This window comes from Rhagoletis zephyria, unplaced genomic scaffold (genome assembly GCF_001687245.7).
Source record: "Rhagoletis zephyria isolate East Lansing unplaced genomic scaffold, Rhagoletis_zephyria_1.1 Rzeph_scaffold_00012, whole genome shotgun sequence".
In the NCBI taxonomy this organism is placed as follows: domain Eukaryota; kingdom Metazoa; phylum Arthropoda; class Insecta; order Diptera; family Tephritidae; genus Rhagoletis; species Rhagoletis zephyria.
The window spans coordinates 661,327-684,750 of NW_016157096.1; the positions used below are offsets into that span (position 1 = coordinate 661,327).

At 33.7% G+C, this 23,424-nt stretch overlaps 1 protein-coding gene across 3 annotated transcripts in view; it reads right to left on the reverse strand.

Annotated features, from left to right (window-relative positions):
- Tab2 (TAK1-associated binding protein 2) overlaps positions 1-23,424 on the reverse strand; it is a 46,049-nt gene that overhangs the window by 18,833 nt on the left and 3,792 nt on the right. Inside the window, exon 1 of one of the 3 annotated variants that reach the window (XM_017610887.1) lies at positions 5,589-5,663. The exons of the other annotated variants lie outside the window; for them this stretch is intronic. The gene's annotated coding sequence lies outside the window, so the exon portion shown is untranslated. Of the gene's footprint in view, positions 1-5,588; positions 5,664-23,424 lie in introns of those variants that run through there. 3 annotated transcript variants of the gene reach the window in all.

The window sequence follows — 23,424 nt, forward strand, 5'->3', positions numbered from 1 at the left end:
CCCACAAATTTATCGGTAGCAATATCGGTGTATATAGGAAATAAAAATCTACAAAAATTTATTTATACATTTCAAACAAAATATTGACAGACAAATCGATAACAAATTTTGTACAAAATTTCGATAAATTAGTCTTTATCACAAAATATATCGAAAACCATAATAGTAAGGTCGTTTTTTAAAAAAAATATGAAATCTTTATAACAATTACGGCATTGAAAATAATCTCAATAAACATGGTATCGGTGACATCAATAAATATTCCGACGAAAAATTCGAGAACTGTACGGGAATAGACATATAATAATATGTCGATAATGAATACTAGACGTACGCAAAGGGATTAAAAAACGTTAAGTGAACCCGGAAAATAAATAAAATTAAAATATACTGTAAATATTTAGAGAATGCTATACATCCTGTTTACGTACCTAAAGCCATTCGAACACTAAAAAAATCCGGAAATTAGGGAGATATTTTTTTAGAAAATCTCTGCTGACAACCTAGCGGCTTTTGACGTTGTTTACGCAGCGCGGATTTACAATGTATATATAAAGAAACAAGCATTTTAAAACAAGGCTTCCATTACAACCGCTTAGTCAATTCTCTTGTTTTAAACTACATAACTGGCATTTCTCAGCCTCTATAAATAGACTGCTATTAAAAAATACATACATATTTAATTCAATTAAGAAGTATTCCAAGAATTTTACTCGTCGATATTGATTTTTAATTTGTTGAGGAAGGATTGCAGAAAAACGGCGGGAAAAAGAAGTAAAGAAATGCAAAAAACTAGAATTTAACAGTTGTACAAAACTAAAATAAGCTTAGTAGAGCATACATATGTATAGTCATGTGAAAAATAATTGGGACACGCCATTTTAACCAGTTTTGACTTTTTTTCTAATGTGTATTTAATTATTATAATTTTTTTATAAAAATACAGCTCATAAGTACAAGTTTAAAATTTTATGGAAAAATTAGAATTCAAAAAATTTTACAACAACAAACTTTTTTTTAAGAATTTTTAGCAAAATTCCAGGAATGCGGTTTTAAATTCGAGTTTGCCAGTTTCAAGTGACTAAGAACTTGCGTTGATTTTTGATTTTTGTTTTGCTGGATTTTTGGTTTTTTTTTTTGGATTGAATAAAATAACACCATCAGCAAAAAAAAAATATCAAAAATTAACTCGAATTCTTAATCAAATTCTTAATAAAAAGTTTGTTGTTGCTGTAAAAATTGTTGAATTTTTCTACTTTTTCTGCAGAGTTTGGAATTTCTACTAACTTGATTTTTGTTAGATAATGAGGAGTGTTTTTGTTAAGAAACAATAAACATATAACAAACAAAAGGAAAACAGCCAAAACTGGTCAAAATGTCGTGTACCTATTATTTTTTCCATAACTGCAGGCCTACATATGATGTGTAAAATATCAAAACCATGAGACACCCCTTTATTTTGTTTAACGTACAAAATAAAGACATGCACAAAGTTAAAACAAAAACTTTTTTGGGGTCGCTACCAGGGTTTGAAAAAATATATATTTTTTTTTTAAATCGCAAAAATTTTACAAAATTTTTACTTTGCCCAGCTATAACTAAGCGGTATAGGAATCGAATTTTTATTATTGTATTTTTTTCAAAGTCTGGTAGCGACCCCTGAAAATGTGTTTAATATTTTGAAATTTCAAAATAAAAGGGTGCCGCATTCAACATTAAGATGTTGATATTTCTGGGACCACCCTAATGCCGGTAATTTACAGCTTACCAAAAATCATTAAACTTTTGCTAAGGAAGTGTTTCGATTATTCTAATAGAACTATTTAAAAAACTTATTGCCGAATGTAAGTGTCTTCACCGAAAAATTTAAAAAGAAAACCCCAAGGCTCGTCAAGAAAAAAAAAAAAAATAATCGAAATTGTTTTGCAAAAGTACTTTAGACCTTTTTTGTTCGCTTGTAAAGTGGTGAGCTCTAATGTACATACAAGATATGTATCTTTTCAATTTTCTTTTGCACAAAACAGCCAAATTTATTTCATTTCCAGAATTAGCGTTACGTACTGCATACATAACGAGACGTGATGCTGTGAACCAAAATAACATTAGAAATAATAGAAATTAAACCGCTACTTAGCAGCAAATGCGTCGGCGGAATTGAGCAAAACAAAGAAAAAACAATAAAGTAGACAAATGTTTATTGACGCGTGTGCATTTATGTACATGTACATGCATGTTTGAGTGTGAGTGCCTGTGTGCGTTGCAAAAATATGCTAGGGAATGCTGGGGTTTATTTAGCGCAGGGTAGATAGCGGCTGGCTCCATGACGTGCTAACGATGTGGTGAAAGGGAACTTAAAATAAAGAAAAAAATAATAAAATAAAAAAGAAATAGAAAAATAAAATTAAAAACTAGCAAACACTTAATAAACAAATGACAGGAATATTTAAAAATATTTATGACATAAAAAGTTACAAATGAAATGAACAATATGTGGCGAATTAGAGTACATGGCAGGTACCAAATAAATCAAGAGGAACTGTATGAATAGTGAAATAAATAGCAATGGAAAAAAGGTGAACTAAAAAAATTTTGATGGAAGTGTCATAAAATAATACAATTTTGTAAAAAGTCGTAACATAAACACTATTTTAAAAATTTTATATACAGGTGTCTGAAAAAAATAGGGACACTATATTTTGACCAGTTTTGACTACTTTTCTTTTCTTTGAGTTTAGTATTTATTTATTGTTATTTTTTTCACAAAAACCATATAAGTCTAAATTTTAGTTTGTGGAAAAATTTGCAAAAATTTAACAAAACTATATAACAACAAACAACTTTTTATTACGAATTTTTAGAAAAATTCGAAGTATGCAAGTTTCAAGTGGCTAAGAATTCGCGCGGATTTTTCATAATTTTTTTGCTGTTTCGACACTTTTTTGTATGGAAAAAAATAATAACACCATCCAAAAATTCTTAATAAATAGTGAGATCCAAGTGAGACCTGTGAAAGGGCATTCGGGGAAAACTCGGTGCTGCCATCATACGGTAAGAACATCATAGTCATCCGTCGGATCATAATTCATGGAGCTCTTAGTCCGGTAGAAAGCACTGGATAAGAGTAGCAATCAGAAAATAATCTGAAGGGTGCAGAGGGTGGTATATCAGGCGCTGTGAGTAGTCCGCCCCAAAAAGGGTTGATTATCATCTTACGCTTAAAGACGCCACAACTCCTCATAACTGGCACAAACGCAAAAGTGATCCTAAGGTTAAAGAAATGAAAATTGTGGAAGCATGCCGCGTGATCCTGGGCTGGCCTATAGTGCGTATTATGGGAATGTCTGACCTCTTTTTCGGTCGCGTCGGACATATTGATGTTGCAAGAAACTGCGCTGCGAATGAGTCGACCAGGAAAGCCACCCTCGAGTCGATTTTACCGATAAAAGAGATAGTAGGGGGAACTTTGGCTACTTGCGAACAGCTCTTGAACAGATGGGCTTTGTGTTCGCTCAGCGAACGCTGGACGAAAACAGTAACGCATTCAATTGCACGGTCTTTGAGGAGGAAGGTGCACCGCAGGCGGCCGGCCAGGGGATCTTCCTGGGTTCACAAAGCTGCAATGCACAATACTGGTTGGTGTATACACAGAATAATGTCTTATGGGGGTTCAAGCGGTGATATTAAATATCACACCGTACTGTCACTGTCGCAGCTGTTAAGAGGACTAAGGATCCTACTTGTTAATTGGTCCAGAGGAGCTCTCCGCGACTGAGACATCTGCCGTCGTGCGAAACTTCATTCTTGACACTCAGCGTTTTTGTCTTCGCAGTTACCGTTCGTAGTGATATCACGAGGTTAAAGCGGATCGAATCGTTTTTTTACCTCTGGATTGCTTTGGAAAAACGGTTTTTTGTCTTTGAACCGAGGTTTCGGTTCGGTATAACGGTTCAGTAATTTTTAATTAGTAAAAATCCAAATAGTATATAGTGGTAGAAAAAAAAATAGAGATGAGACATTTTAACAAGTTTTGTTTTATATAACGGGTGATTTTTTTGAGGTTAGGATTTTCATGCATTAGTATTTGACAGATCACGTGGGATTTCAGACATGGTGTCAAAGAGAAAGATGCTCAGTATGCTTTGACATTTCATCATGAATAGACTTACTAACGAGCAACGCTTGCAAATCATTGAATTTTATTACCAAAATCAGTGTTCGGTTCGCTTTACGTCCGATTTATGGTCTACATAATCGACCAAGTGAGCAAACAATTAATGCGATTGTGACCAAGTTTCGCACTCAGTTTACTTTATTGGACATTAAACCAACCACACGAATGCGTACAGTGCGTACAGAAGAGAATATTGCGTCTGTTTCTGAGAGTGTTGCTGAAGACCGTGAAATGTCGATTCGTCGCCGTTCGCAGCAATTGGGTTTGCGAAACACATTTCGAACCGAACACTGATTTTGGTAATAAAATTCAATGATTTGCAAGCGTTGCTCGTTAGTAAGTCTATTCATGATGAAATGTCAAAGCATACTGAGCATCTTTCTCTTTGACACCATGTCTGAAATCCCACGTGATCTGTCAAATACTAATGCATGAAAATCCTAACCTCAAAAAAATCACCCGTTATAAATGGGCGATATCTTATAAACTAGGAATAGATTCTTTTCACTTGAAAAGGTTAATTTTGATTGGAAAAGTTTCATTCGATTTGAAAAAAGTTTAATTTGATTTGAAAAAAGTTACATTTGGCTTGAAAAAGGTTTCGTTTGATCTGAAAATTCTATATGAAAACAAATACGTATAATTTATATCATACGCTATATATAGTAAAAAATAGTCACATGGTAAACAAAGATGGTATGCCATATTTAATAAAAGAAAAAATAAAAAATGGGGAAAATTTGTTAATTCAATATCAGCCGAAACGAATATTTAACCTTTCGGTTTTCGATTTGGATCAAACGTTTGTGGAAAATTTCGGTTCAGTTAATCGTTCAGTTAGTTAGTATAAAAAAAGCGGTTAATCCGGTTCAAGACCGTTTGGGTTAAAAAGTGGTTCACGCCTCTGATAAGAACCCAAGTTCATACGATTTTTTAAACTAAATCTAATCATAATAAAAATTAGTTTTGAGTAATGCCAATTTTCGGCAAATTAAAAGTAATAACTTGAACCAAAAATTACTGAAAAATCGATAGTATTTAATTGGAATTTTGACGATTGAAATGTAACTTTTAATACAACAAGTAATTTTTAAGCAAAAAACACAACAGACTTCAATTCTCATATACAAATTTAGGATTACCGATAATTTCTTCGTGATCCAATGATCGGATCTAAACCAAATTAGTATGGGACTACCATTGAGGTACCAGCTTTACGATTATCGAAATCGGTTGACATGGTCCAAAGTTATGCGGTAACATATGTACATAAAAAAGAAATATTCCGACGAATTGATAACCTTCTCCTTTTTTTGATGTCGGTTTAAAATTGTAACCATTACAAGCACGACATATTTTTTTTTAACTGTTGGTTTAGAAAAAAAATTAATACTAGACAATTAAATCGACTACTCACATTTTTTGGCTCAGTTATAATCAAGTGTTCTAGTTTTTTGTTTTGAATAAATCCCAGTTTTTGCAACAATTGAAATTTCTCGTTTTTCAATATTTTTTCTATACTTAAACTTTCGGCAGCACACTTAAAAAATGTTCGAATTCGATTGGTTCGATAATATTTAGATGCTTATTCTGCACTCGACACTCTTACATAGCACGCAACCAGTTTGCATACAATACACAATCTATATGGTTTTTCCGGCCCGATCCGTCCATCAATTATTCATTTATTTTTATATTCATTTATTTGCTGTTTCGTTGTAATTTTATTAAATTTCTTGCGAAAACCACAAGCACACACACACACAGGTGGCACATGCATAAATATTCATAAATTTTCCCAAGCAAATCAGTTGAGGCAATTCAATTAAAATAACAAAGTCACACACAATCAGCGTCGATATATAATAGCTCGCTGCAGTTGAACAGTTGATGCTTGTATATGTTGTAGGCGTTGAAATCACTTTGCACTTTGCATTTTCACTTTTGATTGCAGCGCAAAGCTTAAGTGGATGGGCTGGATGTTGGCGACGCGACGCGAGCGGTACGTACACGTACTAGAGCAAAAAAAATACAACTAAAGAGCGAGTGACATTTATTAACTGTTTAACGGTGGAATTATAGCGCAGTACTGTTGCTGCTATTGTTGTTATTTAAAACGCTTGACAACGCGCGACAATTAATTCAATCAAAACACCAGCAGCACGCAATCACTTCGTTTACATCGAACAAAAATATATATGTATATTTAGTATATTTTAATTAATGTATTTTTCTAATTTATAACGCTGATTAGCTGCCAATTGGTGAGCTACGACGTCACGACTGAGCAGCGTGTGCTTATCTCATGAGCGTTTCTTAACTAATTTTTCTGCACGTGCGTTCGTTTTAAATGCTGAATTTTGACTGAATTTGCTAGATTGGTTTGTTGCTTGGTCAACGCTCGCCACACACAAGCGATACACTTTTCCACACACACACACACACCTTCGCAGGTAGGTATGTATGTAAGCATGTGTGCGCGTGTGAGAGCAGAATTGTTAAAGAAAATAATGGAAAAGAAAAACTAGCCGGAAAAACCAAAATTTCGCGCAGAAAAATAATTAGAAGTGCGTTGGTGAGCACTCACACAAAAGCACTCACCGTCGAGTGAATGATTGCGAGATGGGAGGAAGGAAGGGAGAGCTAGAATAAGATACGAGCGAAATGTAGCTTGCTATACTTTTTTGTTTTGCTTCTTTACACACTTGATTTAACAAAAATAAATACGCAAATTATATAGAATACCGAAAATGTGTTAACTAAGAAATTATCAGTTAACAGCTGATAAAAACAAGAGCGCGGGATAAGAGGCGTCTAATTCGTTTCGCATGTTTACATGCTTTGATAGTAACGTAATAGGCGATTGAGAGTGTGAAGAGCGCAATGGGTGTGTGTTTGCATGTACAACGCGTTCGTACAACGAGGCGTATGTGTAATATATGCTTGGTAGTGGAATTGGACTTCCTCCTCGGTTACGTATACGACATGGCGTACAAAAAAAATTAAAGTATGTACTTATGATAAAATAAAAGGATAGAAGTTACCAAAAACTAATACAATTTTAATAAATAAGTGCTTCCAATATTATAAATGTGAAAGCTTGTGAGTGAGTGAGTGAATGTGTGTATCAGTATGTTTTTTGCTCTTTCACGCTAAAGCGGATAAACGTATTTCGACAAAATTTTGCACCCATATACATACAAACAAATGTTATACCCAGGATTAATATATAGAATATACTTCGGAGAGTTGCCACCTTTATCAAAAGTTAAGATCAGTTAATTAATAACTTAGGTTAAATATTACAACAATGTAGATGTTAAACGAAAGCGATTCAAAAACGCATTATTCAAAAAATATTTTAGAGAAAAGCTGCGACCTGTTCAAAAACATAAAATTCATTTAAACAACAATTTAAATCAAATATGTGAATATAAATATAAAACTTGGCTTTTGTAAGAAAAATGTATTTCGTTGAGGGTTGCCATCTGTTTCAAAATCACTATAATTAACAAGTTGAACGAAATATTTTACTATGGGCATCAAACCACAGAGGTTTAAAAAAGCTTTATGTCGCTAATATTTTTGAAAAGGGTTGCCATCTGTTAAGAAAATTTAAATCAATTTAATTAAAAAGTGAATAGAAACCTTATAATAAATACAATGCATATCAATGAAAAAGGCTTTATTTATTTCTTTTTATTTTTAAAGAGAGTTGCCAGCTGTTTGGAAATTCAAAATCAATTAATTAAAAAAGTTAAATGAAAGTTCTCTTTGGAGAATTTGAATGCTGTTACAAAAACAAGAACATTTATTTTGAAAAAATTTTGAAGAGGGTTGCCACCTGTCTAGTAATTTAATATCTAATTAATTAAAAAGTTAAATGAAATATTCTGATGACGGTGGATGTCTTAAGAAATTTTATTTCGAAAATATATTAGAAGAGGCTACCAGCTTAAAAGTTCCAGTTGACTTTAATCACAGGGTGTCAAACGATAAAAAGCTTTTCCTCCAAAATAGTTTTGAAGAGGGTGAGTCTTGATGTATTTTGGAATGAATTTTCGTCATCTCTTGCCAAATTTGCTTTGAAGAGAAGTTTTTGCGTTTCGTGGCCTCTTCAGTGCTAGTTCTTGCTCGAACGTACATCTAAATGTTTAATCTTATGGCTAAAAAATTTGAATTTATTCGGGTATGAATGGGAATAAATTAATTTACTGACGGAAAAAGTTAATTTGGGTTACTATTTCTGCTGTCGAATAACAAAGCACGAGCCCATGCTGCAATATATAACTGGTATTTTTACTTTTCATAGAATGCAAAATTCCTCGGAAAAATTGTTGTACATACAAGCAAACCGCCTATGAAATATGAAAATACGTAAAAATGCCAAAATAATCGAAATCGGCGTGGGTGTAAAGAGATAAATAATAAGCAACAAACCATAGGATGTGTGCGCAAAAACAAGCAGACGTGCATAAACATCAACATAGACATATGCACATTAGGGATGTCAATGGACAGAGGGATTTTTTTGAATTTGTAATATGTAACCAAAATTGTATATTCAGAAAAAGTGCTTAAGGAGTAGAATAAAATTATTAATTTAATAAAGGTATTCCCATAAACTATCAAACAATATACCTTTAAACATCCCAAAAACTCAAACTTTGAAAGTATGTAAGTAAAAATGTGTAGGAAATATTTTTCAAGTTTCGAATATTTGAGCTATTCAAGTTTAAGGGAATTCCTTAAAGATTTTTTAGCAGTCTATATAATATTTTATGTGAACTCATAAACATAGTAACTAAAAATTTGAACACGAGCGTATCTTTACGTCGGGGGCACAATACATCAAATCTGGTCGCGCGACGCAAGATGCCTGTAATAGTACCATTTACACAACCAACTTTTCGCCTAAAGCGGATGAAATAGAAACCGAATAGCGTAGGCACTTGCAACAAAAAAATAAAATAAATAAATAAAAGTGTTAACGATATGACATGAAATATAATAAAAACAGTATTTTAGTTGAAAATGCAAAAGTTGAGCAGATTAAGTTAAAAATCTGAGGGGAATTAAAAATAGTTTATACTCAAAGCGAATCTCCGACGTATATATACATATATACATACATACAAAAAACATTCATAAATACATACGTACATATGTACATACATAGATACTTGCCCATGCGCGTATGAGTACTCTTCGCTTTGATTTGTGAATGAACGCCGCTAACACTATGATTATACATATATACATATACATATATTTACATATATGCAAAAATATTTTACGAAAAGATATGCAACACAAGTAATCTAGCTAATGGGAAATAAAAAAGCGAAAACTATAAATTCAGGCGGATATTTTTGATTAGATATGGTACTTAAATAAATCGCTGATATTTTGTGTTTTTTTTCTAATTTGAATTGCGTTCTAAATTCTTGCTCTAAAAATTTCGATTTGTCTTCTATTTTTTTGTTTCTTATTTTTTAATAAAATCGTGTTTTATATATTTATTACGTTTAATTTGTCATACATATTTTTATTTATTTTTTTATTTGCATATTTTTATTTTTTTTTTTTTTTCATAATTTTTTTATTTGTTTATAACTTTATTTAGTTTTTTTCATAATTTTCTTTTATTTTAATTTTTTTCACACTTTTATTTATTTTCGTTTGTATTTTTTTCAATATTTTTATTTTTTCCATTTTTTTATTTTTCATAGATTTTTTTCCTTATTTTCATTATGAAAATTTCTTAACTTTATTATATTATTTTTATAAATTCCTTTAAATAATTTACTAGTTTTTTAAATTAATTAACATATTTTTAACTTTTTTTAAATGCAGTTTTATTTATTTCCTTTTCGCACACCACAATTCGCACACTATCTACACTTTCACAATTTTTTTTTTCTCGTAAATTCTTTGTGGAAGCCCCAAACAAAATTTAATTGCTACACAACATTGTTGCCACTCAAATATGTATTGCAGTATACCCGACAATGCTACTTTATCTCTGACACAATTATGTATTATTTTTTCAATCTTCACTTTGGGTTCCCTTCATTTTATTATTTTCATTGTTTTTATTTTCGAAATGCCCCATTAAATGTTGTGCAACATTAACATTTGAATATATTGTGCGATTCTCCAAACTGTAACATTATTTTGACAGAAACAGCCAAAAGAATGGCAGCATTAATTTATTTTAAATATCAGAAATTGTTTGCTGTTTAAATGTATGCACAAACATACATACATACATTTTACAACTTTAAGCGAGTCCGCATGAAATTCGTCGATAATTGAGGCTATAATCAACAAAGTAGCAGCAATTTTAATTGTAAAATTTAAGTAGCACACGGCGAGGAACTCAAAGTGAAAGGGAAAATGCCTACAATCAGTCAATAAAGTTTAGGTACAGCGAATTTTTTACAATACGGCAACTATTTAATAAATATTTTATTTTTCGATAATTTTTTATAAAAATATGGTTAATTCTACAACAAAAAATCCAAAAATCAGAGTTCCAAACCTTGTGAAAAATTAAAGAAAATTCTGCAAAATTTCATTCAGATATTGCACTTTTTATTTACGCTCTCTAGAAAAAAGTTGAGTATGCAGTTGTTTATAATAATAATAATAGATTGGCGCTTACACATATGTTAGTGTTTGGCCGAGCTTCTCCTCCGACTTGTGGCGTGCGCCTTGATGTTGTCACACAAAGCGGAGGGACCTACAGTTTTACGCCGACTCCGAACGGCGATTGTATTTTTATGAGAAGCTATTTTTCATGGCAGAAATACACTCGGAGGTTTGCCATTGCCTGCCGACGGACGACCGCTGTTAAGAAAAAACCTTTTTTCTATATTTTTTGCGATGTTGCTTTGACCAGGGTTTGAACCCAGGCGTTGCGGAGTGGAAGCGCGCACTGCTTACCACTACACCACAGCGGCCGGTGCAGTTTTTTAGCCAATTCAATTTTAGTGCAAGTTTGAGGTAGCTAGGACTTACCATTGATTTGTAGCATTTTTTTTTTGTTGAAGGTGTCGCTCATTTTCTCCATATAAAATAATGTTTGATAATTTTTTTATATGGAAAAAATGTCATTTGCAAAAATACTACTCGGTCAGTCAGACGCAACTCAAAGCACTTAACTCGGTCACATGCAACTCCAAAACTGTAGCGGACTACCTTCTAAACGAGATGGATAAGCAATCTGCCCTTCACTTGGTATGAGTGCCGAAGCATGTCAGGCAACGAAAAGACGGACGAACTCGTAAGAAAGGGCATGACGTTCGCTACTTGTAAACTCTTTCTAAGGCATTTATCTCATAAAAAATCAAGTTATAGGCGGGCTGGTCTCACCACTTGCAGTATTGCGAAACTTATAAGGCCAAAATGGAATGAGAAACGGTCGAAAGATCTCTTCATACTGTGCAGAGGGAACTTAGCCACAGTCATTAGCCTGCTAACAGGCCATGTTGCCGACGGAATGCACGCGGAGAGGTTAGGGAGCCCCATAACGACTTCTGCAGAAGCTAAAAAAAATTAAGAAGAGCCAAAAACTGTGCGAGAACCTGTTACGCGAATGTCCCGCACATTGTAGAAGAAGACGAAAGTATATGGGTTCAGAGTTTAAGAGTAGGCATAAGGCAACTTTTTTATTTCGTAGACTCTACACGATTGCTTGAGTAAGAGGATTCTCAACATCCGGGTGGTATCGCTATGGACCGATAATTGCGGGTCTGCGTGTGCTAATGGAGTCACTGGCAGCCACTTCAAGCTAACCTACATGTCAATAATTATACTCTAACACGGTGTTCACATGAGGCGATTTTACAGGCAACTTTTAGTTGAAAGCAACAATCGCCTGGTGTGAACGGTCTTTCAACTAATCGCCTCCAATGAAGTTGGGGGCTAGCCGACTTTTAATTCAACTAATCGCCACTATAATTGCCCGGAAAATCGTCTCACGTGAACACCGCATAAGTGAAAATTTCGCCGGCCACATTTCTATTCGTGCATATACGGCAGACTGTTAAATCTGAGCTGGATTTAAATGGGGCTTTAAAACGGAGCTTAGAGATGTTTTAATACCAGCACGATTTTTAAGACAAAATGTTAAATTTTATTAGCCAATGTATGTTCGAAATTTGAATCAAATTGGCCTGTCCACTTACCGTATTTTGCTGTCCTATGCACAATAAATACAGATTACTGAATTTACAATTTAACAAAAGTGGAAATTGTAGAGGTCTTCCTCAAAGGGCAAGAGTACACCGAAGAAAAAAAAATATTTGGACTTTTTTCTCTCCTATTCTTGCTATTATTTTAAAAATAAATTGATATTTTTACCACACACTAAATGAACATTAGTCTATTATAATATTTTTAATTGAATTACGTGTTCTCAAAGCTCGTTTTTACATTTTATTCATAAACAACATATATTGTAGCGCTTCTCGAGTATTTTATTGCCTCTTGGTCTGCTGATTACGCTACAAGTGCATGGCATACATACGTAAGAACGACCTTCACAATTAGCGGTGTATTTTCGATGTGTTTTTCTACGTCAAAGCGGCAAAAGAAAAGACCAATGCAGAAGAAAGCAAAAAAAAAATATAAGAAAAAAATATTGGAGGAACTGTCAGACATGCGAACGAGTGGCCTGATGGCGAAGTGGACAGACGCGCCGCCAACCACACAGACACGCAGATAGCATACCAAGTGATAGATAGCTTCTGATCAAAAGCAAAATCAAAGTAGGCAACAAAAATGAATAAATGTGGACAGAGAGGTGAACGCGCGGGTTCAAAAGCAAGCGATTTGACACTACCACGTCGAGTGAATACGAAAACGACGATAATTCAATTCAGAAATTTTATGAGCGCCAAATTGCACGCAGCCACCACAAAAGCAAAGCACTACAACTACACTGGCAGGCAGACAGCACGGATTATAAGTATGTACATACTTTCAATATTTGTTGGGGATATTTTTAGGCGAATATTTCTTAAAAGTTTATTTACACAGCGATTTAATTTTGGCAAAAATATTCAAAGATCGTGTTGTAGTTGTTATTGTGCTTGATTTGCTTTTGCTTAAAAGGGTGTACAAAAACAACAAAAACAACCATAATGAATGTTGTGGTAGAGGTGAGGTAAGGGTAAGAATTGATATTTGGTGCGGTGAGGGGCAGGAGAGAGTGGGATAGCGACAGAGAGTCAAAGAGGCAAGCAAATGACTGCTGTGCCAAAACGCTTCGTAGCGCAACATTTACAAAGTAATCAGTTCACATAAAAAAAAAAAAATATTTATATATATAATAAAATGCACAACAGCAAAGCGTGCGCTTAGATAAAGAACGCACACTAATGTGTCTGTAAGCATTTAAGAATTGCTGCGTACTATACTAGAAGGAAGCGCACAAATTCATACATAAGCAGCAGATATGGTTTTATATACAGTGACTCAAATAAGTGACCACGTTCTGATATCTTTTTGTTAATGTTTTTCAATAAATATATTTTTTTGCGTTAATTTTCTATAAAAATATCCAAGCTTTAACCGAAACCATATAAAAAAAAATTTAAACTTAATATAAAATTTGAGAAATTCAAAAAATTTTCATAAAATCTCAAACTTTTTATTCTGAATCTTAAGCACGTTTTTGGGTATGCAGTTTTATATTCCATACAGCGGCTAAAGAATAGCGTACCCAAAAATTCTAAAAAGCATCAGAATTAAACGTTTAAAATTTTGATGAAAATTTGTTGTATTTTCCTAAATTTTGTATAAAATCTGAAACTTTGATGTATATGTTTTTTGTTAAAGCTTGGACAAAAAAATTTAGCTTGAAAAACATTGAGTATATTAAAAAAAAAATCAACACGTGGTCACTTGTTTGAGTCCCTGTATGTATGTACATATGTATTCGAATGTGTGCATCAGAGAAAAAAAAAAAAAAACAAAATAAAACAAACAAAAAAATTATAAAAATATAAAACAAAAACTAAAAAAAAATATAAAAAAAATTCCTCAAAAACAAAGATTACAACAACATCCATTTACCAAATTTCTTGCAAAGCTGAGAATTTCCCATTCATTAAATATTATTTCAATTTTAGTTGCAAATGTTTCGATACTTTTTTTTGACACAACAGTTTATGTGATTTTTGACTTTGCTTCTTTTGCATGATTTCATATGTATGTATGTATGTATGTATGTGATTTGATTTGTTCTTACTCTTTTGATTTTCGCTAAAATCATTGTTTTATTCTTTGGTGGTGCGCAATAACCAAAAATACCTCATATACGCGCGCACGTCCAAATGTCTGTGGGGGCTGCAGCCATTGCTGTTGCTGCTACTGCTGTTACTGTGAACTTTTGGCAGTGCCAAATATCACACAACCAAATTAAATAAAAATCCAGCAAAAAAAACAACAGCAGCAAGTTTACTGACCAGTGGGGCACTTATTTTTGCAATAAATATTTTTCAAAATTTTCAATATTTATTTTCCCCGACTACAACTTGCGTTACATTCGTTTAATTGCAAAACGAAAAAAAAAAAATATACTAATTGCTCGGAACATATTTCTTTCGGAAGTAAAACTCAGGTGGTGCGTGGGCGGCGCGAGTCTCTCGGCGCTTATGAAATTTCTAGCGAGGCGAGGAATCCAGCGTCAATTGCTGTGAAATAGCGGGTAATAAACTCACTTGTTTACATCGCTATTATGACATTGAAAGATTGGGCATCTGGATTTCTATAGATATTGGCATGGAATGGAAATTTGGCGAAATTAAGTCGTATTTCTTGAGTATTGGAAAGAAGAGACATGAATGAAATTTCCATAGTGATGGTTTGTACCTACTTTCTAAAAGCATCATCGTTAACAGATTGCAATATGGTTTTCGGAAGCGACAGTCGAAAGAGCGTCACGAGAGCATTATCAGTCGTGACGGAGCGATTGCCGGAAAGGGTTGGGAGAGGTGGAGGGAATGAACTGATGAATTGACGAAACCATGAAGGAGCTTGTATTGACGAATTCAAAGAGGAATTAATCTTCATTTGGCTGGCCAGAAAGAGGTGGTCAGATATACAGACTTTGCAGGATATCAAGGGAACTGTTGAATGATTATAACAGAACGAACCTAAGCTGCTTTACAGACCAAGGACGGAAATATTCCGACCAGTAGAGTATGACGGTGGACATACAGATAGCGAATGCCCTTGCGAGTTGTAGGTATAAAATACTATGAAGGCGCATAGGAATAGAATTAGCGGATCTAGCAGGAGTTACTATAAGTGAAGTCAGTAAATTCATGAGGACGAAAATTAACCGAAACAAACTAGTTGTCAGTAGTTAAATTCTCGTCGGTGAATATGTTAAACTAATTAAACATTCGATATTTCAAACAAAAAAGGTGCTGTTTTTAAAATGCATCTGTAGAGAAAAATGATGATATGAAAATGACCGTGCGGGGGTGAGAAAAAATGCACAGTTAACGATACCGGGAAGAGTGCGCCAAGTTTCAAAAAAAAGCTTAACATAAAGCGCGATGATATCCAGAGAGTCCAGCTTCTTATAGAAAACTAACCGGGCCGTACTAACTCCTCGTTTATTTTTTGTAACTAAACCCCGCCCTAGAAACATATTACAGGCTGTGGTACTTCCTTGGGCCTTTCGAGAGCTCAGAGGACATCAGAAGTTCAGAATCTTATTACAGCTGCAGATCGATCATTATGCTCACCTAATCTGAAACGCTTAGATTGGAGTATTTGATCAATTTTGGAGATAAGGGCTTGTACCAAGCTACACCTCAGCTTAGAGGCTCTGAAACAATCACTTCGCCGAGAATGAGAAAGTATCTCGCCAGGAGGAGCTGCGTTGTGAGACCGAAAATTTTACAAAACGTTTGAAGCTTTGTGTTGGCGCTAGGGGAGGCCACTCTGAAGAAGGTTGAAATAGTAATTTATAATCAACAGTATTTATACTTTAAGTTTTTATTTAATTTTCTAGTCACACTATTGCCAATAACAAATTTAAAGGACTATTCTTTCTTTTTTCGATGTTAAATAAACCATCTTTACAATATCCGTCATTGCGCTTGGAACCAAGTTGGATTCCGCATACCGCCGGAGATTGTTCTGAAAGATAGTAGAAAATCGCGTCTCATGAGACGAAATAATCCTTAGGCACAGTAAAAAAGACCAGCCCAAGGAAAGACAGTACAAATCAGCTAACAAGATCAATTCAAAACTCGTAAGGGAACTGATGGAAAGCATTGACATCGAACTTACTGAGAACATTGCACTGAAGACTTTAATGTTTAATTGAACGCCGTCAATAGAAGGATCCATATTGAAGCCCACTTTCCACTACAATGTTCGATGGTCAGTCTTAAATTATTTGTATGCCGTTACAAAAACAACAAGACGATTTCTATCGCAACCGAGAAACCAAGACTTATTACAAATGCAGTATCTCAAAGTATTTAAAAAATTTGGCTTGGTTTTTTTTTCAAACCCAAAAAATCTGCACCAATTTTTATACGTATTGATTTCAGATTAGAGCTCAGCTACCAAAAATGCACAGTCTTCAGAAATAGGCCTAAAAAGGTGAGGATTTAGGAACAATTGAATGAACGATTTAGCTAGTTCAGCTTTTGAGAAAGCACTTTTTTCGCCGCAGCAAAATATTAAAAAAAAAATATGCACACTGCGTATTTTTCAAAAATGTCGCTGCCAGCTTCGCTTAATATGCTAAGGATCAGAACTATAATGCAATTTTTAATAAGTATCTATACTCAGGAATTATATGTACACCAACACATATATCCAAATATCTGTGGCAGCACAAATAAAAAATGATTTTTTATGCATTAACAAGATTATACTAGTATTCAACAATTAATTAACCAAACTCTTTTCTCTTCAAAAACATTCCACCAGAGGACATTTCCATCAACAGTTGGACAGTTGGCTATAAGCCGCGAAGAATTATGTGAATTTATTTGGATTTCGCTGTCAACCATCCAGTGTGCATGTGTAAGTTGTCGAGCTGATTTCCTATGCAATTGTCAAGCAAACAAAATGAATGATGAGCCAAAAATAAGCGATGATCATGTCAACTTGAGCGCGAAACAAGCAAGAAGAAAATTGAACCAATTCTATTATGTATGTGTATATTTTCCTTAGATTATATTTTGTGTGTGGCAGTGAAAGTGGTAAAGAAAATATTATTTAGGAATGATGAAGCGATTTTTCTAATGAGTGGAATTATGTACATACATACAATAATAATGAGATGTTTGTTCATTTAATGCAGAAGTTAAGGAGAATAGGATTTGGTGTTGGAATGCGAAGATCAAAGTAAACAAGGAAAGACAACGCGTCTTAAAGGTGTTGAAGGCCTCAGGTAAATGTTAAAGAATTTAAAGTATTAATTCTATATGACATTGTAAAGATTAAAGAAAAAGAAGAAAAGACTAAGAAGCAATGGTAGACGAGCATTATTAAATTGAGGCGAGAAAAATCACGTATCTCTTTCAGAAACATTTGCAGTCGATGTTCAGATTTGCCGAAGATATTTTTCGAAAAGTTCAGCCTACAAAACATTCCATAAAAATTTTGAGCAGATTAACCTTCTTTAAACTTTGATGGAAACTGTAACGAGGTAAACTTGGTAACTGCGGATCGCCTCGAATAATTCAAAGAGGGCCTCTAAATTCAAAGTCTACTCGCAGCAAGACCCCTTGACACAAGGTTAGTGCGACCGCTAAAACATAAAATTTTAGGAGGAAATCCACATACATATTTGCTACATATAAGTCACTCACTCCTTTTCACAAATTTTCCATCTTAGCCCAAAAGCCGGACAATGCAATGTGAAAGATAAATTAATCTTCTAGGTGGCGCAGGAGTCGGCTATTTGAAAAACCTCTATTTACAGGGAATGATATAGGGTGATTAAATAAGACCATAGATGTTCACAATAGGTTGTAGCGGCTACAACAACCCGACCAGATCGGTTAATCCCTCAATGGTTGTCGCCAAGCTCTACTAGCCTCGACGGGGTCTATCCATAGGGACAGGGGCGTTGGTAGGGTAAGCCTCAGAGGGCATACGAAGAGATGCTGTGACTCATGGGGCGACTCTCCGTATGCCGGGCATTCGTTTAGAACATCCTCGTATGGGTTCAACCTGCTACAATAACCAGAGCGCAGTTGGACTATAGTGGTGCGAGTCTCCCGAGGTAGACGAATTTCTGTCTCGTCCACGTCTGGTGGTTGTGTGCCCAGAACGACATTCACATGTCGAGAGTCTACATAACCCGAGACTGCCTCTCTGTGAATGCCGCTCAAGGCCCTTGTTACATGCGCTGCGTAGCAAGTAGCACCGTCTTGTTGAAACCACATATTGTGGATGCAGTTCGCTCGTGGTGACTTTTATTTTCGAAAAATCGAAATCACTTAACGCCTTGTTCAACTGAGTATCGCTCCATGACTAATTTTGCCAGAGCCTGTAGTACCATTTGTCTGAAGATAATAAATAATAAAACATAAACATATCACAAATACTTGTTCTCAAAGGTGTGCATCACCTTTGTATCACCCTATAGTAACGACAAATGTTCCAGACAATGGAATGATAAACTATTTATATCAGCTTCTCCAGCACTGCTATTGAAAAAAGTCAATTGGAGAATAAGTATTTACCTCCTATAAATCGCAACAGATGGCGACCGACCAAATCACAGTGTTTTATTGAACTCAGGTAACTCATTCAACGAGCGATGAGAAAGCAGAGAACTTTCAAGAAATAAAGATTGGAAAGTTTTACGAAGGAAACTTTTTCATAAGCCTGTCTTACCCTAATCTGCTTTTGTATCGATTTATGGGCGGCACAGCTTATCGTTTACCGTTTGGTCCTGTACAATGTTTAAAGCTGCGTCGCACTGTCCCGTTTTATGAGGGATTCGCTTAATTAGGAAACAGGGCCGTCTCCTAACACGGCACTGCTACTTCGTCACTTGAACGGCTCTTTTATCATGTATGATGATTCGAGAAATCTGGCTAGTAGGTATATAATCTGCTTAATTCAATCGTACCAAATAACAAAAGTGGATGTTTTTGCTTTGTCGATGTTCTATTGAAGTACACGACAGCTGAAATAGTTCCCGCATTGCCTCTGGCTCGACGCAAGTAAAAGGTAATGTCTTGGGAATGAACAATTCATGAGTTGCGCTTAACTAAAGTGGAGCACAGAGATATTATTTTCTAGAAAACGCAGCAAAAATATGTTTTCAGTTCGAGACGGAGTTAATGTCAGTCCGAATTAGAAATAGGCGGAGAAAACCTATTGTTAAAGTGTTAGGGTAGGAACGATTAGAAGGCTATAACGATCTCAGCAGTGCTAGATCACACAGACAACAGCTCATGGTAATAGCCTGTTTCCACCAAAGGTTTAACTGCAGTTAAGAGCTCAGGTAAGTTCCAAGAATTTTAACATGCGGCGATCGGCAAGGTTTATTTCTTAATTGTTGTTTTTTTCCTTTCGTTTACTTGTACTTAATAGAAGGAATTACCCCTTTCGAGTTGTAATCTACTTTTTCTAATAGGCATAAACTGCAGTTGAGGCTTGTTGAAAATCAACTGTAATGAGAGTGCTATCTCTTTGAAAGGGTTGACTTTTCGGCTTCAATAAAATTTATATTTAATCTCAAGCGATTTATTTTTAAACTAATCTGACTATTATTGATTTTGTTTACTTAATGTATATATTTATGCAGCAAAATAAGTTAAGGTAATTCGTTTAACATCATAATTTATTTTCTCGTCAATTTTGTTTTCATTTTATTTAACTTTAGTACTTGGCCGGAAACTATTTAAAAACAAGGTTTGAACGTCTCGACATTTTTAAAGGCAAAAAACAAAAAACAAAATTAAACAAATTGAAGTGACAAAATTGCCTAGAGGTGATAATTTATGAACAAAATAATGGCGCTGCGGGGAAAGCGGTATGCCAGTATTGGCGTTAGTTCGCATCTCTCACTTTCACTAGAATGGAATAGTGAATGAATATGACAAAAATACCGAAAAAACATGCAGCAAATTTTAGAGCGCAGAAAGTTCTAAAATAAAATACATTTTTTAAACGACTAATTGCGAAAATAAATCAAATTGTTAAAAAATCTATGCGTGTATATGAACGCATAATATGTAGTACCACAACAACAAAATAATAATTTATAATTATATTATATTATGTTATATAAAAAAATATATAAAAAAAAATCACCCAACAAGCACAGGAACAGCCTATATGTATAAACGTATACAGTTAAATATGCTTGGGCAGTTCGAAACGTTCACAGTATGTACATACACATGTATATATGTATGTACAACACCTGCGTTCAACTAATTAGAAACGAAATTCAAAATGATATTGTTTCCAAATATTGTTATTTTTGAGAATTTTAAATTATATATTTAAAATATAATTCAATCTGTAACAGAAACCACAAAAATAAAAGTTTCAAAGCTTGCACAAATTGCATAAAAATTAATCAAACTTAAAAAAAAATTGTTATCAAGATTTCAATTTTTTTATTTTGAAATTTAGAAAATTTTCGGGTATGCAGCTTTGTAGCCCATTCAATGAAGTACACAAAAGTGCAAGTTTCTAGTCATTAAAAATTACCGTTGATTTTTTAGATTTTTTTTTTGTGGAGGGTGTTCGCAATTTCTTCCATATAACACATGATCAAAAAATTAATCAAACTTCAAAAATGTTCATAAAAATTTCCAAATTTTTAATCAGAATATTAAGAAAATTTTCCGGTATGCAGTTCTGTAGCCCATGGAGGGTGTTGCGCACTTTCTTCCATATAACACATGATCAAAAAATTTTTTTATATGAAAAAAAATCCGCAGTTTGCAATTTTAGCAAGCTTTGCAACTTTTATTATTGTGGTTTCTGTTACAGATTCAATATAATTAAACAAAAATTATTTAAAATAAAAAAAATTAACATAATTTGAAAACAATATCATTTTGAATTTCGTTTCTAATTAGTTGAACGCAGGTGTATGTATGTAGTACGTACAATTATACAGGAATAATTAAAAATAAGCGCAAACATGTTCAACCGACGCCAACAGCCGCCAACTTTATTATGGCCGGTTTTCCGTTCAACCGATCGTGCGTTGCGAGCAGCCCAGCAGCGATCGATTTTTGAAGAGGCGTTCTGCGGAATTTCGGACGTCAGTCAAATACCAATCTGACGTCATTAGACATAATATTTTCTTATATCTCTTTTCCAATTTTTTTTTATGGATTTTTCAAATTTTCTGCTACTCTATATACACATGCAGTATTTACATTAGAGTGGTTAAAAAAAATCGACTTTAGATTTTTACTCACGTGTCGCTATGTATTTAGTGAACAAATACAATTGTGAAAGTTTGAGCCCAATCGGAACATTCCTTCCCGTGCCGAAAGTGCCTTGAAATTTGAAAAATGGCAACTTTAAAAAAGTACGATATTTTTCTGCTTTTGCTTAGGCCGAATTTCCACCAGGCATTGAAATGATAAAAAATGTATGCCATTTAAAAAAATGACATGTGGAAATTAACTTAATCGACTATTTTTTTAATGTACACGTTAATTTTTTAATGCCCGACTTTCGAATGTTTGCCATTTAATGCCTAGTGGAAATCCAGCATTACGAATGATTATATCCAAAGCTACGTACTGATTATATCTAAGGCTATATAACTGCATAAATTATATTTTTTGGTGTAGCATGTATGAAGAATATTTTCAAAAACTTTTCATATATTGCAAAAATTCTGTGTCAATACTTTTGGTCGTCACTGTATGTATATTATGTACACACTATGTACGCACGGCTGTATGCAGTGCCTTTTCGACTTACTTTCGCGTTTGGAGAAAAGCGAACTGTTTTACCTTTCGCTTTGGCCCAAAAATAAAAACAAACATAAAAATACATATGTATGTGTGTATGAATGTATGTAGATATATATGTGTACATAAATAATTATATGACTGCGAGTTTCGGGCAAGAAAGGCGTTGCAGATGTGTGAGGAAAATCTTTACTTTTTATCTTTTACTAGAATGTCAAGGCATGGCCGGACTTAGCAGTAAAGACATATGTTATGAAGGCGTTAAACATAACCAACATTCAAGTGAGCTACAGAGGAGACTCATGGAAGAACACAGCTAAATGGGCTACAAAACTGCATACCACGATTTTTCCTAAAGATTCTGATTAAAAAGTTTGAAATTTTGGTGAAAATTTGCTGAATTTTTATTATTTTTGTACAAAGATTGAAATCTGAATTAATTTGTGTTTTTTGTATCACCAGCTATACTTTTATAAAAAAATAATAAAAATTAAATAAACAAAATACAAATAGCCAATGTAAGTTAATATATCGACATCGATAAATATACCGAATTTGTAGAGATAAATATTTCGAATTGTTTGTCGATAAATATATAGAAATTAGTATCGATAACTATATATGTGTATCGATATTCTTATCGATAAGGTTATGTATATCTACCTATGTACATACATATGTATATCGAAAACTTTACCGATAAATTAGATATCGAAAATGGACAAAATAATAAGTGCACACAGTTTTTATTTGATAACATTAAAGCATTTGCAATTAAAAACGTGTTTCTTTGTTTATATTTACCGCCTAATTCTGTGTTTTCTTAATAAATTATTTGTAAAGAAAGTTTAAGAAGATTTTTATCAAGTAAAAGCTCTCTTCGCATTCTGTGCCAATATTTATGAAATAAAAAGGTCTACGATTTCAACATGAGGTGAATTGATTTCATTGTCATATATGAAAAATATGAGTTTAAAAGCAAAAAGCTTTTGCCGGCCGTAGCCGAGTAGGTAGAGATGTCGACTTTAATTGCGTGGGTCGCAGGCTCAAATGCCGGCACATGTAGGATTTAAATGATAGAAATACATTTTTTAATATACAAAAATTATAATTTTCAAATGAAATTTCAATTTGTAAACGCTTGTCAATAGCATTTTCAATCTTGATAATTTATCAAGAAAAGAGCTTTTGATTTCTGTGCAAGAATCCCAATTCTTGATAATAAAAAATGTATAAATTTTGAATTTATCAAGTGCACAGAATCGGGCTGTAAGATTTTACTTTATTAAACCAAAATATGTTGAAATC